The sequence below is a fragment of the Clarias gariepinus genome, chromosome 25 (genome assembly GCF_024256425.1).
Source record: "Clarias gariepinus isolate MV-2021 ecotype Netherlands chromosome 25, CGAR_prim_01v2, whole genome shotgun sequence".
NCBI lineage: Eukaryota > Metazoa > Chordata > Actinopteri > Siluriformes > Clariidae > Clarias > Clarias gariepinus.
The window spans coordinates 21,427,501-21,450,628 of record NC_071124.1 but is presented as its reverse complement, the minus strand read 5'-3'; the positions used below and the strand labels follow the sequence as shown (position 1 = coordinate 21,450,628).

Genomic DNA, 23,128 nt, shown 5'->3' with positions numbered 1-23,128 from the left:
CACTCGGTCTGAAACTAGAACAGATTCCCTCGGAGGCATCAGCTAAAATAAATAGGCTGTTAATATCAATCTGGGTGATTAAAAGTGAAAAATGTTCTGGCCTCATAATGGTGATTTAGTGCTTTTGAACCTCCTTCAGCTGCATAATGGAATGAGGGGAAAAAAAAAAAAAAAAAAAGAAAAACAGCCAGTTTTCGTCACATCGTGGGCGCTTCCCAAAATTTCCAGTTCTGCGCGGGCCACAGATGGCCGGGGCCGGGAAAATCTCCCCATTAAACTCCTAATAATGATTTCTCTTGTGGAATGGGGGTGAATGTAGAAGAGAGAGAAAGGGGAGGAAGGGATGCAAGGGGGGATTTAGCGTTTTAATTAGATGGCTTTAAGGAGCCGAAGAAGTGTGGAAGCAGCGCGTCGTGGGAGGGGAGGGTGCAGGTGACAGCCAGGAGATGACACAACACTAGCAGCCAGGAACTCATTTGCATGGCAGAGCGAGGTCAGGTTGGCATCGGGCCTGAGGACAGCAGAGAAACTTCCAGAGTCACAGCTCAGGGGTTTAGATGCACTCAGAAGGAAAGAGAAGGAGGCTCGATGGCTGAGACTAGAACTATGTTGTTTGTATGCATGTGATTTTCTGTTTACAAGAAGATAATGACTATGGTAAATAGTCAATGCCTTCAAAATAGGAAGTGGTTAAGGTGGAAATACAATTACAAGGCTACATTTAAAGCTTTATTCAATCAAATCCAAAGCATCATGCAATTAATTTCCATGCTTCATATAGTCAATTCCAAAGATTCAATTCAATCAACAATCAATCAGCCCCAAGCTTCATGTCCAACTCCAAGCCTTTACACAATTATCTCCATGATTACAATTAATTAAACCTTTACAGTATCAAAGCGTCAAATAAACAGCTGCAAAACATCAAAGAAAATCACATATATAATTCAGTTGCTTGTCACATGTACCTTACCGCACAGTGAACTGCTTAGGAAGTGAGGAAGCTGGGGTCAGAGCAGAGGGTCAGCCAGGATACAGCACCCCTGGAGCAGAGAGGGGTGAGGGCATTGATCAAGGGCTCAACAGTGGCAACTTGGTGGTGCTGGGACATGAACCCCTGACCTTCCAGTCGGTAACCCAGTAACCCACAACCTTAACTAATTGAGCCACCAATACATTCGACCAACTGCTTGTTCAAAACTTTACACAAACACCTTAAAATCTTCATATACCACACTAAAGCTAAACAAAATCAACTCCAATGCTTCATACAGTCAAATCTAAACTCTAAAAATTAATGAAATCAACTCAAAATGTCATATACAAATCCAATCTTTCATTTGATCAATTCCACAGCTACACAAAATCCAATCGACTCCAAAGCTTCTTAAAGTTAAATCCAAAGATTCATACTTAGACATAATAATTTCCAAATTTCATACCATTCTCTATGCTTTACACAATTAAGTCCCACTATCAAGTATAAATATCTAAATTTTCCAAAGCTTCACTTTATCAACTCGACAGCAGTCTTTCCACAGCAGGCAACAACAGATCTAGTTGTACAGTATCTACAGATAAAACGAATGCCTAAACCCCTCAAAGATTAATAAAAATAAATAATAAACTTATTTGCCCCCTGGTCAGTCTCACTAAAGCCAAAAAAAAGCACACTGGAGACCTTGGAGCAGACCCAGGACCTGTTAGACAGACAGGTCTATTTGGCTTGGAAATGTCTGATGATCCTCCAGAAGTTGACCATGAAGGGGCATTCCCATCACGACCCAGTGAGATCTCTTACTGAAAAGTAAAAAATAAAAGAATTTCCAGCTTAATTTCGTACAACATCAGTTTCTGTAGTAATATTTCTTAAAACAGTATTTAGCAACAAGGTAGTGGAATGTTAACATGAACATTACTGTTGGTGGGTCTTGGGAACGTTAAGGGTTTGTGTTGTTAAAGCCTGTCAAATTGTGCCCCCATCAGCCCGAGGTTTCAGAAAATAAAGACATGAAGAGTTTTCCCCAGAGAGAGAAGGAACAACAATAGCCCAAGCTCGAGATCAAATCAAGGAACATGAAGCTGTGAGGAGGCGACACAACCTGCTGCACCACCAAGTCACCAAAAATCTATTTTTAGTCATCAAGACAAAAACAAGACAATCTTTTAAATTAAAAGGCACAAAATGTCATAGAGAAATGTATTATAACTGTTTATCATGGAACATGGAAATTTACTTTCAGATGGTTAAAACAAACGGAACACAGAAGGATAGAAAGCTGATTTGTATCTATATAGAAAAGAAAGAGAACTTCAATCCTAAACAGTTCCGAGCAGAAAATAGCCATTACGAATAAAGTACAAAAATAAGCCTTCTCTTCTCCCGAGCTGAGTATTACTACATTTACATACGGGGTAATGGCAATGCGGGAAGAATCCATTTAATGGTTGTAAAACTGCAATTTTTAAAATCTTTATTCCTCCCAACCCACACATTTGCCTTAAGTGTTACGCTGTCGATGCGTTTCTCAAGGTTCAGGTGTTCTTGACCTAAAACCTCTGGCAGATGGGAGTGTGTGTTTATTCTAATAGTCACAGAGCCGTGCACTGCTGCAACAAATGCAACAAAGTCAAAGTCATTTAGTGTCGCAAAGTGAAGGTATGAAGTCTAAATTACCATATGTGCTACTCCTGCGTCCGTGTACAGCACGTTTGCGTTGTTTGTTTGGCGAAGTGGGACGTGAAGGGAAAAAAAACAGTAGACAAAAATATTACAGAGTTGTCGATGAAAGGAAATGACCTAATAATAATTTCACTTATAGAGTAATCTGTGATATGTAACTGTGATGAATATGGACCGTCTGAAAAGGCAGATGATAAACATACGTTTTATAGGAAATTTGTAAAATGAACTATTCTAATAAAATTAATCTGTTAAATAATTTTAATTAGGTTCACTTAGATTGCTTCTTTTATTCACCATAAGCCATGTTAACACTGATCACTTGAACTGTCCCAATGGCACACGCTGCATTCACGCATTCCTCCTGTCCTGCAACCACACTTTAATGCTCAAATGTTCCCAGGAGCTGCTCTTCTCCATCACTAAAAACCCTTCGTGACTTTAAACAGCCATTAATATTCCACTCGCCACCTCTCCCATCCTGTCCAATGCCGCACCTTCATCGCAATCCCATGATGCTTCGCTCTCCCCCCCTTGTTCCTCTGGGAACGTTGGATTTGGGAGGACCGAGCTGTCTTCTCATGGTGAGGAGAAAACTTGGTTGGGATCCAAAAATGCGTCAGGCGGGACACGCATGGCCTGCTGGAGGCATCGACTCAGGCGCTAATGGGCCCCACAGTCGCCTGCACCACCTGGGGATCTGAGGGGGAGGGAGCGAGGGAACGTTGCAGGATGAAGCCAGAATGTTTTTACTTGCTTTCATGTTGCGGGGGTTGAAAAAGAAAAACCATGGAGTGAAGCAAGTTGGTCGAGAGTCGGTGGGTTAATTTAGAACTGGGGTGCTGGGCGAGGTAATTTAACGAGACGATAGAAATGAATGCAACGTTTTAAATGATGTATGGAAATACATAGAAATATAGAAAATACATACTTTTAGCAGCATTTATTATATGAAGAGGCAACATCAATATTACGGTACTCTGTAGAGGAACTTTTATAAGTGTCAGTATTATAGCATTACTTTTCTCCCAACTAAATTCAGTCCAAAACTACATTTAAAACACTCATTATAAACAGGCAAACTTATATAATAATAGAGACAGAACGATAACTAATGAATACTATTAAAGATTATTCAAACTTTAAAAGTTTAATGCGCTTTAATGCGCTACAAACTTTGCAATACGTGTTGATAAATATGTATAATAATGTGTTTAATGCCTTAAGCATATAGTTACAGAACTTTTTTAGACTACAGTATGAGAGAAACTTTAACTTTACTGTATTATAGATATATTATAACATATATTATAATGTTAGAAAGTTGTATTTATTACATTTAATTACATTTAAATTACTCAATTTCAGTATCACAGTATTAGAGATATAAATATATAGAAGAAATTCTGTTTTATAGTAAAAAAACTACATTCGAAAATTTGAAACATTTCTAGAACTTGCACAATATCTTTGACGCAATCTTTGACACATTTCTGTATTATATTACTATGAGAAAGTGATAAAAAAAAATCCATATTACACTACAAGGGACATGTGTAACACGTACACAACATTAGAGAAACTTCTAGAAACATCTAGGAAAAAATTAAGATATTCAACACCTTTCTGTATTACTTTAGTAGAAGTTTTTTTTTTGTAATATTACTTTTCTTGAAATGTTTGTACCGTGATTTCAGAGAAATCGAAATAACTGTTTTTAAAAATTAAACAAATATTAGAGATATTCTAGTATTACCAATTCATTATAGAATTAAACAATTTTTACACATCTATATTATGATATAAAAATGTAGTTTAGCACTATAATTCTTATTAGTACTTTAATAATAGGATTATAGTACTGGGGATTTTACTATAAAGTATATGTACATCATAATATCAGGGAAAAGTCTGTATTATAGCATTAGATACTATTCTAGACATATTGATATTGTTGTAATAGAGAAATTGAGAAACTTCGTACTTCTGAGGGACACTTTATTTACCTTTGTGTTGCATTAATGAGATTTTATGGTAGCCTCATTATAATATGTCATAATAGTAAATATTGTAATGTTCTTGTGGCTACAAGTTTTACAAGGACTTTGTATATTTTAAATGAAAGAAACTTCTATAGTATAATATCTAACATGCATTTAAGTGTTTAGAAATATTGTACACTTATGTACAATATTTCATTGTTATGAAACAATGCTATTTAATAGAATAAGAAAAATCTCTAGAAACATTTACATGAGTATTATTAGGGGGAAAAACAGAAACTACATTGTATCTATACATTGTAACTATATTATATACAAGTATCGAACTACAAATTCACAAAAACTTTCTATAATATGAATAAAAATATAATAAAAAATTCCATATTAGATTGTAGGAAAAACACTTGAAAACACTCTAGTATCACAGCAACTTTCTAGAATCTAAATTAGAGAAATATCTATATTAGAATATAAGAGAAGCATCTTAAAATAGTGTAGAACTGCAATAACTTTTTATATTATGTTTTAGAGAAACATCTTCTGTATAGTAGGGTAAAAAGTTCTCTATTAGAATTTTAGAAAAACTTCTGGAAAAGTATTAGTATTTCAAGAAATGTGTGTATTACAGAATTAGTGAACCTTTTGGAAACATTGAAATATTATGCATGCATTAGATCACTCATCGTCTATACCACTTCATCCTGTATACAGGGTTGTGGATGGCCTGGGCCTTAGGGCACCAGGCAGGGTACAAATCCATCACAGGGCACACAAACTCTTACATACGACAGGCAATTTGGGAATCGTGGTGGAAACCCACCAAGCACGGGGAGAACATGCAAACTCCACGCACACATTCCCGGAGGTGGGCATTGAACCCGGACCCTGGAGGTGCAAGGGAACAGTGCTAACCATTAAGCCACCGTGCTGCCACGTATAAGACCTTGGTGTTAAAAACAATTTCTATTATAGAATTAAATATACTTTTAGTATTCTGGCATAGTTTTACAGAAAGATCTAGCAAATTGTGATTGATATAAGTAGGGAAATTTATAGGAGCATCTTTAATTGTTTTAGAAACATTAATAAATAATAATAATAATAGTGTTGGAGATACTTTAGAAATTTGGCACAATTCTGTATTACGGTATTATAGACACAAGTTATTCAATAAGTATTTAATTATATCAAATTCTATTATTGGGTGATGGAATCATTCTTTACAATTTGACTTTCTGAACACAGCATCGACACTGCATAGGGCCTATTTGAAAGAAAACTCACACAGTTAACACACTCGTTCCATTGCTACAAATAATTGACTTAATTTCCACTTTCTCTGCTGTAAATATGGTTTCTGTAAAAACTCCTTGTACAACTACTAGATTTCTCAGTAAACTGTTGAATGTTAAATATTTCATCCAATACAATGTTTATGCACGATAATGCACAACTCATGCACTCCTGATGTCTTCTATAAATTCCAACCAATTTTAAATGGGTTAGCATGAAAATTTCAACAATACAATAAACATCGTACTTTGTTTCTTTAATCCTGCAATCCTGAAGTATTGCAATTACATAAGACACTGTTTATCACCGGGCCTGTTTCTTTGTCTGCCATTTTAACCTGTTCACACACAAATTGTCATCACATGGCTTTTTAAAGAACGAACTGCATCGGAAGTCACTGAATTGGATCTAAATTATTAAACAGGTTTACAATTCTCAGGAGTGAATTCTCTTCCCATCACTGTCTCCATTCTCTGAGCGCAAGGTGTGAATGTTTCATCATTATACGTAAAGTGCCTGCGTTTATTTAAATAGCATGATTCTATATTTATAAAGCCAATGAAAAACATAAATTATTTCATTAAAAGCATGTTCAAAAAAAAAAAAAGAAATCCCTTCTGACATATAGACAGAGAAATTGAGAGAGAGCGAGAGAGAGAGGGAGAGAGAGAGAGAGAGAGTCGTAAACAGGCAGGGCAGGTGTTGACGATGCAAATGAAACGGATGACAGATGGCGAGCTTCTCTGTCGCTCACTGTGCGGATAATGGATGAAGGTAATCAAATTCCTCTGTGGCTTCATGACTTTCTGCACAACTTTGTCATCAATAGTGGCATCAAACGCTGCAGACGCACAACTCATCAATAACACACGCGTATACACACACGCACACACACACACACACAAACACAAATACTATCTACCTTCTCTAAATCAGCCTCTGTGCTTTTAGAGCAGGAAAAAATAACAAATCTGAGGCTCCTTTAGTAGCCGTCTTTTTAGTCATCACACCGCATGTGTACTTCCTGTGAGGCATCTAAAAAAAATACACAACGCTACGCCTGAGTGATTTCTGAAAACACTGCAGTTTGCATGACTACACATTGATCAAAAAAAAAAAAAAAAAAGGAAATAAAACAAGCAAAATGATCGCGGCCTGAATTTGGAGACTGTTGGTATTTCGCATAAATGCTGTCAGAAAAACAAACAGTTAAAAGCAGGATCCATCTACTTTCATCTTTAGATCTTAACATTCTGTGTAAGATCATGTCAGGTTCTTTAAAAGTCACTTGGGAAAAACTAAGGAACCCCAACTACCATCAAAGAATCCAGAAAAAAAACTTTCTTTGTTTCACATCAAGCACGGAACCCCTGAATCATCAAAAGAACTACTGAGAAACCTGTGTGAACTGTTGGTACTATTTAAACATATGCATTGTATGTGCGCGGTGGTGTAGTGGTTAGCACTGTCACCTTGCACATCCAGGCTCCAAGTTCAATTCCCATCTCTTTGTGCATGGAGTTTGCATGTTCTCCTTGTACTTGGTGGGTTTCTTCCGGGTACTCCAGGTTTCTCTCATAATCCAATAACCCAGAGATTAGGCTTATTGCCATTCCCAAATGACCCGTAGTGTGGAAATGAGTGTGTGCCCTGCGATGGACTGGCACCCTGTCCAAGGTGTACTCTGCCTGGTACTCTAAGTCTCCTGGGACAGGTTTCAGGGGCGCCGCTACCCTGAATACAGGATAAAGCGTTATAGACAAAGTGAGTGAGTATTATGTGCTATACCTTAAGCAGAATCTCTTTAGGAAATACGTTGGCTTTACACAGAATGATTGCAAGCAGAAACTTCTTATGAAGTTCTAAACCCTTTTGAGAAACATCAAGTACACCCTTTTCCACCAAGGCAGTTCCAGAGCTAGTTCGGAGCAATTTCACACCAGTTCTTTGTTTTCAGACATCCAGAGCACTGACCCTCCGACAGAAAAAAACAGTTCCATGGCAGCATCAACATTTATGTCAGGGGCTGTGTGCAGGATTATTACGACCAACTAAAAGTTTGTGACCGCCATCTTTTAAAAAATGGACTCAATTTGCAATGGACAGATTAAATGCTTTCTAGTAATGATAAAACCACCAGAACTGCTTGTAAAGCCTTGCTGAAGTTCGCCATTGTTGTTGTTGTGCTGAAGGCTAGCTTTTTATCCCCGCTAGCATTCCTACTAGCAGTAGCTTTGCCACTTTCATTGCAGCTAGCATTGATGGTAGCACTAACATTGCCACTATCGTTGCAGCTAGCATTGCTGCTAGTGCTAGCATTCCCACTATAGCATTGCCTCTAACATTGCTGAGAAAGAAGAGACGTACACAGTGATGTTATGACGTGACTCTCTAGCCCCTGGAAAAACAAAGCCAGTTCTCAGAAAGTTGGATATTTACCCAGCTCTGAGCTGGCACTATAACATCAGACATGAACTAACATCTGGTTCAATTTAGTGGAAAAGAGGGAATCCTTTTTTCCAGGAGTTTACCGTCAGCACCATGTATTTATACCAGGAATTTTACTGGATCATATTTTGATGGTTATATTTACAGTACACCTAAACTTTACTCGAAGCTAGAAATCTCCCAGGAATGTTCGAGGATACTTTTCTCAATGATCTGCAGAAGATCCTATTTACGAACAAGCTTTATAAAGGAGAGTTACAAACTCTTTCGAAGCTTGAACTGATATACAAGAATTATTTAAAGCAATAATTATAATCATTCACAAAATTTGTCTTCCAAAACTAAAACCTTTAATGCAAACAAATGCAGATGCTAGTCTTCGTTAATAAAATGTGCTTTAGTCGTTATGATTACTTACAGATGTCCAGTGATCCACAATTACAGCCTTAATAACCGGTTAGCTCTACATCCCTTTTTTTTCTTACAGATAGACAGTTTTTTGAATTCTGCACAATTGTAGCTCATAAGATGGGTCACCAATGGAAATCCTGACAACATCCCTCATTTTTACCATTGTTGATGAGATAGCCCATCCTAATCTACTTTCCTTTGCCATCGTTTTGCCTAGCTGAGGTCTGGTTTGCTCATGAATCGGCTAAGGCTAAGCTGTTTGACGCTAATGGGCTAATGTGTCTTTTTGTGTTTGGGTCGCAGTTCAGAATCCATGAGCTATGATGGTAAACCAAATCATTATTATAGTGTGTGTGTGTGTGTGTGTGTGTGTGTGTGTGTGTGTGTGTGTAAAGTTATGTCACGTTATGTGCAAAGGGCGTTCAAGTGATCAAATTTCTCATGCATGAGGACATAAAACACAAACACAGTAGAGTGATAAGACCCTAAGCTGCAGTAAAATGTATGTATTGGTGGAAACACTTTAAGGAAGGCCGTACACCCGTGAGTGATGGTAAGGTGGTTCGACCCAGGTGAATCAGAGCCTAGAGCAGTTGTTACTGTGAAAATTAAGACAGTGGAGTGCCTGATCCTTAAAAATCAGCTGATAACTTGTCACCAGCTTGCAGAGGAGACGCATCTGTCTGTGGGAACTGTACACACAATCATTCACCAACAACACATGCACATTACAGGAACTCAGCTGGGAGTTACTGCCACATCCTCCATACAGTCCTGACCTAACGCCATTAAAGGAGTTCCTGGGAGGCCGGTGTTTCGGACATGAAGCAAGCGGTCGGATCATGGCTCCGGTGTCATGCACAACACTTCCAGATTTCTAACTCTGGGGCAAGGTTAAGGAAGGGATATGATCCCAAAAAAATTCTCCCAAAAAAGCAATTCTGGTTTTTAAGAAGGTCGCGTCAGTAAAATTAATAAAAATGAATTAATAGTGTTCAGAGATATGATAAAGTTTCACAGTGGAACGTTCGATCATCTAAAACATCGTGGCAACGTTCATTTATTGTTACAGATGTTGGCACACAGTTGTTGGTAAGTTGTTTTTAAAAATGTTCATTTTCTTTGATGAAATGACGTTGACTTGTAATATCTTTTGAAGAAAATTAAATAGAGAAAGACTGCAACAACAATCAAGATCAAGGTTGCATCAAGGTGTTCAGATACCATTGGGCATTGGGCTGACAACCTGACCCTGTAAGTTACATATATATATCATTTTGAGGCACATATTAACAACCACCACGAGGACTTAATTTGATCTTGTGACTTATTGCGCTTGCTAGCAAAACTAGTCGCGTATCTCTCGTCTTGTCACCTGACTAACATGTCAGCTGAATGAGTATATTTGGAGTAAGTGGAAATTTCTGGAAGAAAAAAAAAAAAAACTAATTAGTGAGAAGGTATGTGAAAATTTGAACAGAAAACAGTGTTTTCTTTTGCAAATCCTGCATCTATTATCAACGTGCTAATTACGCTTAACACAATTTCACAGCACAAGGATATGCTGGATAATAAAGCTGTTTACATCCAGACGGGTGTGTGAGAAGTCTGTTTGTTACTGTTGTCTGATTTTTTTTTCTCCAGGTTTTATTTTGAGTTGCTGTTACAGCGCTTTACACCATGACAGCTTGTTGTAGTGTGTCAGAATGTGACGATGCTAAGAGCCTTCATACCGTAGTTTCTTTTTGTTAATACACAAAGCTAGTTTATTCAAACTGGGACTGCGCAGAACAACAGAACACAGTTAAAGGGTAAAATCTTAAAATCTTACAGGGTTTCAGTGCTTGGACACCATCAAGATAGAAAGTTTTCCCAGTATGCTGGATGTGATCGGACTTCCTGCTTGATGTCTGATACACTAGCCTCCCAGGAACTCCTTTAATGTAGAAATGGCTTGGAGCGAGGTCGTCATTCACAGATGTGTGGCATTCTTTAAAATGTTTGCACTGTGGCTGAGAGTCTCATCACCGCACTGTGCGTGAAGTCTTCTGTAAATGTCAACCGTTTTTACACATTTAATCTCTTTTTCTTAAAAAGTCCCGGTTTCACTTGAACGCTCCTTGTATATATTATGAAGGCATTCTGTTATGATTTAATGATGTGATATTGAATGAACATCACTGAATGAAGACTTATAGAAATCTGCATGTTCTTGGACTATGGTTTCTTCTCACAGTCCTAAGACATGCATATTAGGCTAATTGGTATGTGTGTGTGTGTATGTGTGTGTGTGTGTGTGTGTGTGTGTGTGTATCCATACGATGGATTGACTTCACGTCCAGGCTGACTCCCTGTTAAGGCTCTTCCCAGTCTCCTGGGATTGGCTCCAGGCCCCTACAACCCTCTACAGGATAAGTGGTATAGAACATGAAGGATGGAATGAATGAATAAATGTGATTAAAAATATTCTAATAAAATATCTATGCAACCAATTTGCATTAACGATAAGATCCACCCACTCACCCATTGTTCTGGATTTTAGTTATGTTGCACACACTCCTATGTTACATCATGTTTTTTTTAAATGGATTGCAATAATGAAGATACATTATGGGGTTTTCCGGGCAAAAAAATTATGTGTAGCAGAAAAGCTGTGACACTGTGAGACTCCTCCCAAAAGTGTTTAATAAAGTTTTCTCCTGGCAGAAACGTTTACTATATTCATAATCATTAGATTTAAGGCATTTATTCCTAGGTTTTGATTCTATAGACTTGATTCTTATGACATGTGAACATGTTGTTACCATGGAAGTGATAAGGTGCGAGTTCAGGTTACATGAGAGAGTGTAACTGTCAGAGCTGCAGTTATGGAAAATTAATCAACCAGTCAGAATTCAAGAATTCAATACATGTGTTAATAAAAAGCAATCATACTATATATATTCAGATCAAGATAAAATCCATGCACACAGTCGTTAATGTATAGAAGCAATAAGGGCAGCGGTGGGTGTCCAGGCACGGATGAAGGAGCGCCGGTATCCTCAGGCACGGCTGCCAAGCTGCCAGTCGGTGCCGTCACACCTTGCTGCTTTTAAAGATTGCCCTACAGAGACATGAAAGAGAGAAGCACAGCCCAGGAGACTTTTACGAGGTGGGAACCATGCCAAGAAATACCCACCCGGGAGGGTGGGGGTGGTACCGAGAGGGCACAGACGGCCACCCTACACCCCCCCCCCACCCCCTTTCTCACACACAAGGGCCCATTCACAGGGTCTTACATCGATTCTAAGCCGATCCGAACAACCGACCGATCAATTCCCCAGTCTGGCATAACAGCACAGTGTGATATATATGCGCATACGAGAAGGTCTGCTTTCCCCTCGCTCGAACCCGCGCCTCGCCATCGCCGAGCCACATAAACGACAATAGGAGAGGGAATGTAAATGAGGCCGCTATTACACGGCCCGCGTTCATCAAGCGAGCCTGGAAAGACGGCGATGGCCCTGATGAATATGCATGCAGATTTGTTAATTAAGTTAATTATTCTGCTGAAAATTCATTCGCCTTCCCAAGGACATTGCAGCAGTGATTTTAAGATGTTTCCATCATTAGTCATGCACAATGCAGTTTAAAATCACATATGTCCACTCTTTTTCATTTTCTTTCCCTTTTTATGGGAACAGAAAGGAAAAGGGAAGTTAAGATAGGTGTGTGTTTGTGTGTTTAGACAAAGGACAAAAGAAAAATCTAAAAAAAAAACATTCCGTTTATCCCATGTAGTCAATCAGAACATATGCCGGATTCATCGTCTCACATTTGCTTCTGTAGTTTGGGATCCTTTACTTCCAGATGCAGTTCTACAGTATGTGTAATGTTCTACGTGATGTAACAACTTAAGAAAACCTGTCTTATACATTATCCTAAATACACACAGTAAGCAGTTGTTACGTACATGACTATTGGTGCACATGGCATCATGAGACTCCATAACCTCAGCATTTTATTTGTTTATTTATTTTTTGATTAAGTAAACAAACATTCAAAACAAAAGGTGGTAAAAAAATGTGTTTTTTTCCCCCTTCTCACTAAAAAAACAACAACAAAAAAAAAACTGTCCTCCACTGGGAGCATGTCTCGGCACAGGTTTTCCAGACAGGATTTCAGGACGTGTCCCAAACAGCACAGTGCACGCTAAGCGGTAGAAGCTAAGTGTGCTAATGTGGCAGTGGAGCGTGATATTGGGAACACTGGGCAAATTTACAGAAGTAGAAATTTAACGTTCTGTTCTTTTCATTTACTTTTTCATTTGACCCGGACACAGAGTGATGACATGGTGTCATGGTGTTTGTATGACATTTGGAATGCAACCCCACAGTATTTGACAGGTAAAAAATGTATACTACTATCCCAGGTCACACATTCTGGAAGCACTAATCAGACTACACCGTATATTTGTGTGTATAACTGCGAGTGAACTAGCAGACTCCACCCATACACAGACCTAAGCCGAGATTCGAACCTACAACCCTGGAGGCACGAGCTAACCATATAGCCACCGGGCTACCTCCTGATATTGCTTTATTTTTCTCCTTAATGTCTCTATAAATATTTAATGCGAGGTTTACACATGACAAAACATGATTTTTTTTTCTTACATTTTTTTTGTTGTTGTGCATTAAACCATAATCAGTAGCAAATTTCAGCTAGAAAGTTTATGTTGTAAATGAAAAGATGTCATACATATGCATCATAGGATCGATCATTTTGTCTAAAGGGAAATTTCACTTTAAATGTTGTTGCTGCTGCAATCTTGACTCGACTCGGTATTGCTGGCGTATATAGAAAATAAACGGTCAGTTGTTTTTACTGAGCATCTCATGAACGAGCGAAACCTGTCCGGGCTTCCTGTAACGATCACGAGGTGCGATACATAACGCTAGAGAGACAATATTATAATACACAGGAGGATACACAGAATTACAGATAGACAGACTTTCAGACAAACAAGCAGACTGAGCGACGGGCCTACAGCCGTAATGAAGACGAGATTAAAACCGAAATCCTTTGACGAGCAGATGTGTTTCTGACTCAATTAAATCTACACCTGGCGCTTTAAATTCCTTTAATAAAACTACACCATTCAAATTGGCTCCCAGCAACTTCTACAAATAACGGTTCTGCGCTTTAGAAGTCAATTAAACGGAATAAACAGTATTTTCTTCCTTCCCTTTTGAGCCTCGGCGACAATATTTAGAAAATCAGGGTTAAAAGCTGCTTCTTGAGACTGGAGGTGTTTTTGTATCGCTGCCAGCATTTCTGTTCGACTCGGCTCCAGTGTTGTAGGTCGTGCGACGAAGTGTTAATTATTCCACTATCGGAGACTGGAAGACTGAAGGAACAGCTGGTATATTTATTATACATTTCGTTGTGGTTTTATACCATCACTTTTATACCATGCGTGTTGTAAAATAGCACTGATTTTATAATCGAATAAAAAAAAAAAATTACTAAGTTCCTGAAGTTCAAGCTCAGGCAAGGTCCAGAGTCACAAAGACGAGTCTACATCCAGCATCTGCACTAATAATTCATCATGAATATTATTAATATTATTTAAAATTTGTGCATATTTTTTATATCTTACTTACTTTAGATGGAGAATTAATTGTCGGGTCTTTCATTTTTTCAAATATACTGTAAAGTCACAAACCCCAGTTGGGCCTCTGGTTTCTCCCACAGAGCTATGAGATGTTTTTCAGCCCAACATGGTTGTAAAAAGTGGTTATGTGGGTTCCCATAGCCTTCAAGTCAGCTCGAACCATTCTAACCTCTGACGTCTTTATTCAACAAGGCATTTCTGCAAATAAAGTTATATAGTTGGACACTGGATTTTTTTTTAGCATAAAATGGGGCTTACTCTGACCTGATTGGAATGATTAGAATTATAAAAATGATTGATGTTTCATTCTGTATCTAACCCCTATACTCCTTGTTAGAGATTCAGCTCATCTTTACTGCACATTCAAAATTACATATAAACCATTAAGCAACTTTGGTTTACAATTGATGGCCTTTCCTTAAAAGAAGCTCTAGAATCACTGTGACCTTTTGACCCTACAGTGCAGCACCAGGATGGCCGAGTGGTTAAGGCGTTGGACTTAAGATCCAATGGACGCATGTCCTCGTGGGTTCGAGCCCCACTCCTGGTAGGAGCTTTATTTATATTCTGATCGAAATTACATATAAATCATTAAGTCAGTGTAAACTAATTCTGCTCCTGCCATAAATTAAGTAGCCATGGAATCACTGTGACCCCATTCCTGGTGGGAGTTTTAGTTAAATTCTGATTAAAAGTCCTAATGCAAGGCTTTAGTCGTGCTAGAAACACAGCAACCTTCAACCTAATGAAATCTATTAGACAATAAAAACCTTAATTCACTGCTCTTTCTTTAACACTTATTATTAGTAAAGTAGCGGCTTTGGAATCAGCTGGTGCCCTCTTGTGTCATACCAGGATGGCCGAGTGGTTAAGGCGTTGGACTTAAGATCCAATCCCTCGTGGGTTCGAACCCCACTCCTGGTAAGAATTCGCAGAATTCTGATGAAAGTAGAAAACACATGGGAATCAAATTCTGTGGCAGTGAGATTCAGTTGAACTCTGACTGGATAACCTTAAGTTGGGAAAAAAACTTCTTGTACTTTAGATAGATCAAAACACTTATGTAAATACATATATAAAAAATAATTCTGAATAAATGTGTGCCTGTGCCCTGTGCTGCCAACCCATCCAGGGGGAGAGATAGAATGATGTACGTTTGATGAGTAATATTCAGTTTGATTGTATTCTATAGTAAGTTAACAATAATCATTATTGGATGTAAAAAAATATATAAAAAAATTAAATGTAAACTAAAATCCAGAGGTGACAGTGATGGCATAAGGAAGAACCCTTGACAAGAGCACGCCTCGCATCTCATTATATTCAGGAGGACTTATCTATGAATAGGAGTCCTGAGCACAAGATTCAATAAAATCAGATTGAATACACGAATGAAACGATCGTAATCTATGTTTTGTTTTGTTTAGCTTTTGACCCAGGTTTGTGTAAAAAAAAAAAAAAAAAAAACAGTCCTGTGATTTCATCAGGCCCACTAAAAAACTCACAATGCTTGTTAGAAAATAGATCGTCTCCCTCGTCTTCTTTCTTGTAAAGTCATTAGAATTCATACAACAAAGCGACTTGGCACGATGCCTCCTATTAAAATGATATGAAACGCACCAGGTGCCTGATCATTTATTTTCCAGCAGAAGGTCACTCTTTGGCATTACCCCGCCTGATTTTTAATACAATAATAAAATGTTACAGGCCATAATCAGAATGAAGAGTGGTATTAGACGAGCTGGGTTACAAGGCAGAACGGCCCTCGAACCCGGTCTCAACTGATGGTGCGGTCAATGCAAACTTTCCATGACTGGAATTGCTCTAATTATTATTATTATTATTATTTTTATTAATATTATTATTAGTAGTAGTATTATTATTAATTATTTATTTATTTTTTACAGCGTCTTGGACAGTTGTTCTGACCTTAAGTCAATTTACAGGTTTTTTTAGCAATGCACTATTTCTAGGAGATTATTGTTTCCATAGCAACACATTGTAAAGTAACAAGGACAAACCTAATCATAATCCATTTTAAAGAATTCCTTAATTTAGAAGATTTACACTTGATGATGGTGATGTTTTCTATGTGATGATTGGACAGGGAATTTTGGAAGATTTGGAATGAGTCTCCAGTTTCAGGGCTTTGTATCAATTAAGGTTGTTTTTTTGTTGTTGCTGTTTTTATTAACATTAAAAGCTTTCCTTTTTTTCAGTTTTATTACTTTTAAAAGAGCGAGAGAGAAAGAGAGAGAAATAAAAAGCTGATGAAGGAATGAGGTTTATAACATGAAACATATAACAAAGTTTGATAATATTAAATGTTACTAAAAATGCATAAAATATGACGTCATTTTATAGTATAATCAATTGTTGCTGCAAAGAATAAAAGGCATTTTGATGTGCAGTTATAGGAAATTAATCAACTTTAGGTTGATTCACACTGTTGGTTATTTTCCTGTAACAGCACACTACCTAGCCCTTACTCTACTGTGTATTGATCTTTTGCATCTTTTGATCTTTTTCACATTTGACTACCATGACGTAGGTCACAACAGCAGACTGCAGAAGCATCGATAATTATTGATATTAGACTATTATGTTTTGTCATTGATAATTATGCTCTAGGTGTATTTCGAAGCCAAAACCAATCATTGCTGATAGAGATTTAGCTCATCTCTATCATCTCAAAGTACATGCAAAATTCCTAATGGACATTTTTACGAATTATATAGAAACCGTTAAGTAAATTTAATCAACTGATGGCTGTTTCTTAAAGGAAGCAAATGATGATTGAGTGAGTATGTTGTGGTGGAGAAAGAAGCATGTAAAAATGGATGAAGAAATGAATAAGGACAGTCATTTCCAACCACCCTTTCCCATGGCATCTTATATTTTATTTTATCTTATTATACATGTGAGCAGTTGGTGGTTAAGGGCCTTGCTCAAGGGCCCAATAGTGGCAAATTCATGGGGCTGGTGCTTGAACATGGGACCTTCTGAGCAGCAGTGCAACGTCTTAGCCACTGAGCTGCCCCAGGTCCCAGCCATTGGGACTGTATCATAGCATGATTACATCATACAATGTACAAATGTACGTTTACTCCTCGATTGGCTAGCGATAGTGTTAGCTCATTCAGTCCTTCTGTTGCAAATAAGTCAATGCTATGGACATTCCAAGCTTTCTAATTAATAGCTAATTAATTGTCCTGGGGTTGAAACAAATCCCATAAAATGGAAAGCTAGTGCACTATGTAGGGTGTTGAATCCCTTGTTCCACACACCAAGTAGTGCCCTTGACTGGGGGTTGGTGAGGCATTTGCAATTCATCGCAGTGTTAGAAACTAGTTAGCTGTGTAGCTCTGTGAACACAAACACACGGGCGGTTCAAAGGCAATTCTGAGCGACTTAGTAATAAGGAGATACAGCGTTGTTTAGCATGATATAACATAATCAGGTGTGCTTTCTTGGTGAAAATGCTTCCATGACTGATTTTGAATGCGGGTTTTGGCGCTGGCGTTTGGTAGCTTGAACAGGACCATGAAGTCTTGACATCAGGTGTAAAAGTTATAGACCACTTTTGATAGTCTATGCTCTCTTGTTGCTCGTGAAATGCTCATCCATACTGCAAATGCGCATCACTGCATTTCGGCGAGACGAACATGACTGTGTTCATATTTCCACGGCAAGTAACTGCCATAAATGAAAAAAAACGAGCCAAGGTTAATTTAACATATGATTACTGAAGACTTGCTTAAAGAAGAGAACAGAAAGTAAATAAAGACAGAAGTAGCCCGAAAGAACGGAGGACGATGAGTATGGGGGCCAAAGAAGGCTGATGAGAAGCAGTCGAGTAGAAAACAACAGCTGCTTCGCTCCTGGCTACAAACCTGAGGAACACGTTTGCCAGGGAGTTACAGAGACAGCGAAGGAGGATGTCTTTCAACAAAGTAGGAAACAGATGTGGTGTGTTGGTTTATCCACTCTCCACCCTCCTACACTGTTCCCTAACTATTTATAGAACGTGTTCGGGCTCGAAAAGTTCTGCCACTATGGGAACGTGGATCGTGGATTATCCCAGAAACTAAACAAAGGTGGTGACCCTGTGAGAAATGATCATCTCTCCTATGAGATCATCCTTTGAAATGGAGCCGGGAGACAGTTTTATTTCCTTTAAAACTTTTTTGCTCTGGTTGGCTATACGTTTCTCTCCAGTTGTGTTGAAGCTTCCACATTGTAGCTTCAGAAGACTGTTCTTGACTGAACGAACTGGAACCCGATGTGATATTCTGCTGCTGGAGTCCATCCCTTAAGCTTCGATATTTTGTGTAATCAGAGATGCTTTTCTTTCCCACCATGGTAGTAAAGAGTGGTTGTTGGTTTTATCATGATCTTCCCGTCACCTCAGACCAGCCTGGCTATTCTTTCGCCTGGTGTTCCTAATAAAGTGGACAGTGAGCATGAGAAATTTTGATGTTATATAGAAGTGTGGAAACGGATTTTGATGTTCCTCTGCTTAGAACGGTGAGGTTGTCCGTTTTAGACAAAACATCACTAGTAAAATTTAATTAATTAATGTAATTTCATTGTTATTTCATTTTTAGAAAATAAGCTTCCAGCATATGTCAGTTGATTCAGTTTGCTGTATTAATTAAAAAAGATATATATAAAATTTATTTCGATTTATTTTAATAATGCAACACATTTTGTACTACTGAAAAAAATTACATTATATTTATCCAATGTTAATAGTAAACAATGTGATTTCTCATAATCAGACATATTAGTATGTATTCTTCCTAATTATAAAGATGACCGATGTTCTATGTTGGTTCTAACTCCACTCCTTGTATGAGATTTAGCTCATCTCTATCATCTCAATGTACATGCAAAATTCCTAATGGAAATGATGGCTTTTCCTTAAAGGAAGCAGCTCAAAAATCACTGTGATCCTCTAGCTTAAGTAAGACACCAGGATGGTCAGGTGGTTAAGGCGTTGGGCTTAGTGAGCCATTCAAACCCTACTCCTACCTTTAGCTGAATTCCAATGTAAATGGAAACATCTCCAATGGAGACGTCCATCGTTACAGGGAAACCATTGATCCAAAACAAAATGAAACCCATTCTGCAGTTCTTTCATCCAGCTGTTGTAAACCAGTACCTCTGGATGGCCGAGTGGTTATGGCGTTGGACTTAACATCCATGTGGGTTTGAACCCCACTCCTGGTAAAAGCTTTAGCTAAATTTTAATGCAAGTGAAACATTTCTAAATGCAGTCTTCAGAATTAGATAAAAAACATTTACTGTATGTAACAAAACAACCCCACTAATGATGTCCGTTTCTTAAAGCAGGTCTAGACACTAACACAGGATCTACCTTATTCACAGATTCGTAAACAGTACTCACAGGCAACGAATGCTTAAACAATAGGGCTCATTTTACAAACGACCCCATCTCATCTCATCACACTAATGTGGTTAAGGTGTTGTACTTAAGATCCAATGGGCTAATGTTCTTGTCGGTTTAAACCTCACTCCTGATGCATGTAAGAGCTTTTCCTGTATTGGCTGATGTGTACATCGAAATGTAATTGGAAAATTAATCATGAGAATGTTCAGGAAATACATAAAAATCACTTAAGCAAATTCAAGCAAGAGATGACCAGGTCTGAGCCAACACCGAAGAATAGATAAGTTGTAAAACAATGGAATGCAGTACTAATGGGTAAATGTCTGAATGGGCTCAAACAATGCTCCTTCCATGACAATGAATTTCAGCTTTTTGTAAACCAGCAGCTCTGAAACCACTATGCCCACTAGCCCCTTTTGTCATGCCAAGTGGTTAAGGCGTTGGACCTAAGATCAAATAGGCAGATGACCTAGTAAGAGCTTTGGCTGAATTCCCAATGAAAGTGGAAAATCTTGAATGGAAACTGTTAGGATTACATAGAAACAATCAGGCAAAAAAAAACAGTAGCTGTGAAATTATAAGGAGCTTTAACCCATTGCACTCAACCAGGATGGCCGAGTGGTTAAGGCGTTGGACTTAAGATCCAATCTTTTACATTGGACCTAAGATCCAATAAACACGTTGAACTCTTACAAGTGGGCTTACAAGTAAGAGTTTTATCTGAATTCTGAGTGTAAGTGGAAAATCTTTAATGGAAACCATTAAGCAAAAAAAAAAAAAAAAATCTCTACCCATGCTACAGGATTGAGATTCAGTCACTGTAAACCAGTAGCTCTGGAATCACTGTGACCTCCACCTCCTTGCGTCACACCAGGATGGCCGAGTGGTTAAGGCGTTGGACTTAAGATCCAATGGACAAATGTCCTCGTGGGTTCGAACCCCACTCCTGGTAAGAGCTTTAGCTAAATTCTGCATGTAAGTGGAGTTCAAAGTCCTAATAAAGATAATTCCTGGGATACTATATACTTGTAGTTCAGCAGGGTTTGACAAAAAAATGTAAGTAACAGACTTGCTCTTGATGGCGTGTCATCTAAATCGCAACTATGATCAGAAACCTCAGTATAGCTACATGAAACTATAATGGGGAAATGTCTGTGTTCAAACCCTTCTCCTTCTACAACATTGTGATTTCTTACTACTTAATGTGATTTAGTCTGTCTAAGAAATTCTATATGATCAGATTTTGAGTAAAACACTATACTTTCCTATCACTTTAGTTCTTTTAAGCTATATACTGGATATTATGGATTTTAACAAAACGGCAGCTCTTAATTTGTGTATGTGGCATTGAGCCCCGGTTCTCAAAGTCTGAGGAACCCCATGGGATTGTGTCAACACATTTGGTACTACTGATGAAATTACATTATATTTATCCAATGTTGGTTGTAAACAATGTGATTTCTCTTAATCAGACATATTAGTATGTATTCTTCCTAATTATAAAGATGACCGATGTTCTATGTTGGTTCTAACTCCACTCCTTATAAGGGATTTAGCTCATCTCTATCATCTCAATGTACATAGTAGTTCATCCCTAATGGAAATGATGGCTGTTCCTTAAAGGAAGACGCTCTAAAAGTACTGTGATCCTCTAGCTTAAGCAACCAGGATGGTCAGGTGGCTAAGGCGTTGGGCTTAGTGAGCCATTCAAACCCTACTCCTACCTTTAGCTGAATTCCAATGTAAATGGAAACATCTCCGATGGAGACGTCCATCGTTACAAGGAAACCATTGATCCAAAACAAAATGAAACCCATTCTGCAATTCTTTCATCCAGCTGTTGTAAACCAGTACCTCTGGATGGCCGAGTGGTTATGGCGTTGGACTTAACATCCATGTGGGTTTGAACCTCACTCCCGGTAAAAGCTTTAGCTAAATTTTAATGCAAGTGAAACATTTCTAAATGCAATCTTCAGAATTAGATAAAAAAACATTTACTGTATGTAACAAAACAACCCCACTAATGATGTCCGTTTCTTAAAGCAGGATCTACCTGATTCACAGATTCGTAAACAGTACTCACAGGCAATGAATGCTTAAACAATATGGCTCATTTTACAAACGACCCCATCTCATCTCATCACACTAATGTGGTTAAGGTGTTGTACTTAAGATCCAATGGGCTAATGTTCTTGTCGGTTTAAACCTCACTCCTGATGCATGTAAGAGCTTTTCCTGTATTGGCTGATGTGTACATCGAAATGTAATGGGAAAATTAATCATGAGAATGTTCAGGAAATACATGAAATCACTTAAGCAAATTCAAGCAAGAGGTGACCAGGTCTGAGCCAACACAACAAAGAATAGATAAGTTGTAAAACAATGAAATGCAGTACTAATGGGTAAATGTCTGAATGGGCTCAAACAATGCTCCTTCCATGACAATGAATTTCAGCTTTTTGTAAACCAGCAGCTCTGAAACCACTATGCCCACTAGCCCCTTTTGTCATGCCAAGTGGTTAAGGCGTTGGACCTAAGATCAAATAGGCAGATGACCTAGTAAGAGCTTTGGCTGAATTCCCAATGAAAGTGGAAAATCTTGAATGGAAAACAGTAGCTGTGAAATTATTAGGAGCTTTAACCCATTGCACTCAACCAGGATGGCCGAGTGGTTAAGGCGTTGGACTTAAGATCCAATGGACGAATGTCCTCGTGGGTTCGAACCCCACTCCTGGTAAGAGATTTAGCTGAACTCTACCTATATCACTGGACCGGATTTCCTGCATAGTTGTAGTTCAACAAAACTATAGACATAGGTGAGGCACTTCCTCATTTGCCAAGGATGATTGGTGATGGCGTGTCATCTAAATCACAATGAGCAGCAGCCACAACCGGAAACCTTCAGAATAGCTAAGTTATAAAACAATGTGTAATGGGGAAATTCAGCTTGTTGTAAACCAGTAGCACTGCAGTCACTATGACTCTCAAGACCTGTTTTTACACAGAGTGGTTAAGGCATTGGACCTAAGATCCAATGAACACGTTGAACTCTTACAAGTGGGCTTACAAGTAAGAGTTTTATCTGAATTCCGAGTGTAAGTGGAAAATCTTTAATGGAAAAAAAATCTCTACCCATGCTACAGGATTGAGATTCAGTCACTGTAAACCAGTAGCTCTGGAATCACTGTGACCTCCACCTCCTTGTGTCACACCAGGATGGC

At 38.3% G+C, this 23,128-nt stretch overlaps 5 non-coding genes across 5 annotated transcripts in view; all 5 read left to right on the top strand.

The window, feature by feature from the left end:
• Positions 1-14,961: 14,961 nt before the first annotated feature.
• trnal-uaa (transfer RNA leucine (anticodon UAA)) lies at positions 14,962-15,044 on the top strand. Its single transcript has one exon. It is a non-coding gene; the product is annotated as a tRNA-Leu (tRNA).
• Positions 15,045-15,344: 300 nt separating this feature from the next.
• Positions 15,345-15,418, top strand: trnal-uaa (transfer RNA leucine (anticodon UAA)). The gene has a single exon. It is a non-coding gene; the product is annotated as a tRNA-Leu (tRNA).
• Positions 15,419-20,776: 5,358 nt separating this feature from the next.
• trnal-uaa (transfer RNA leucine (anticodon UAA)) lies at positions 20,777-20,859 on the top strand. The gene has a single exon. It is a non-coding gene; the product is annotated as a tRNA-Leu (tRNA).
• Positions 20,860-22,561: 1,702 nt separating this feature from the next.
• On the top strand, positions 22,562-22,644 carry trnal-uaa (transfer RNA leucine (anticodon UAA)). Its single transcript has one exon. It is a non-coding gene; the product is annotated as a tRNA-Leu (tRNA).
• Positions 22,645-23,117: 473 nt separating this feature from the next.
• Positions 23,118-23,128, top strand: part of trnal-uaa (transfer RNA leucine (anticodon UAA)) — an 83-nt gene continuing 72 nt past the window's right edge. The window contains exon 1 of the tRNA in view: positions 23,118-23,128. This exon is cut by the window's right edge and continues 72 nt beyond it. This is a non-coding gene — a tRNA (tRNA-Leu).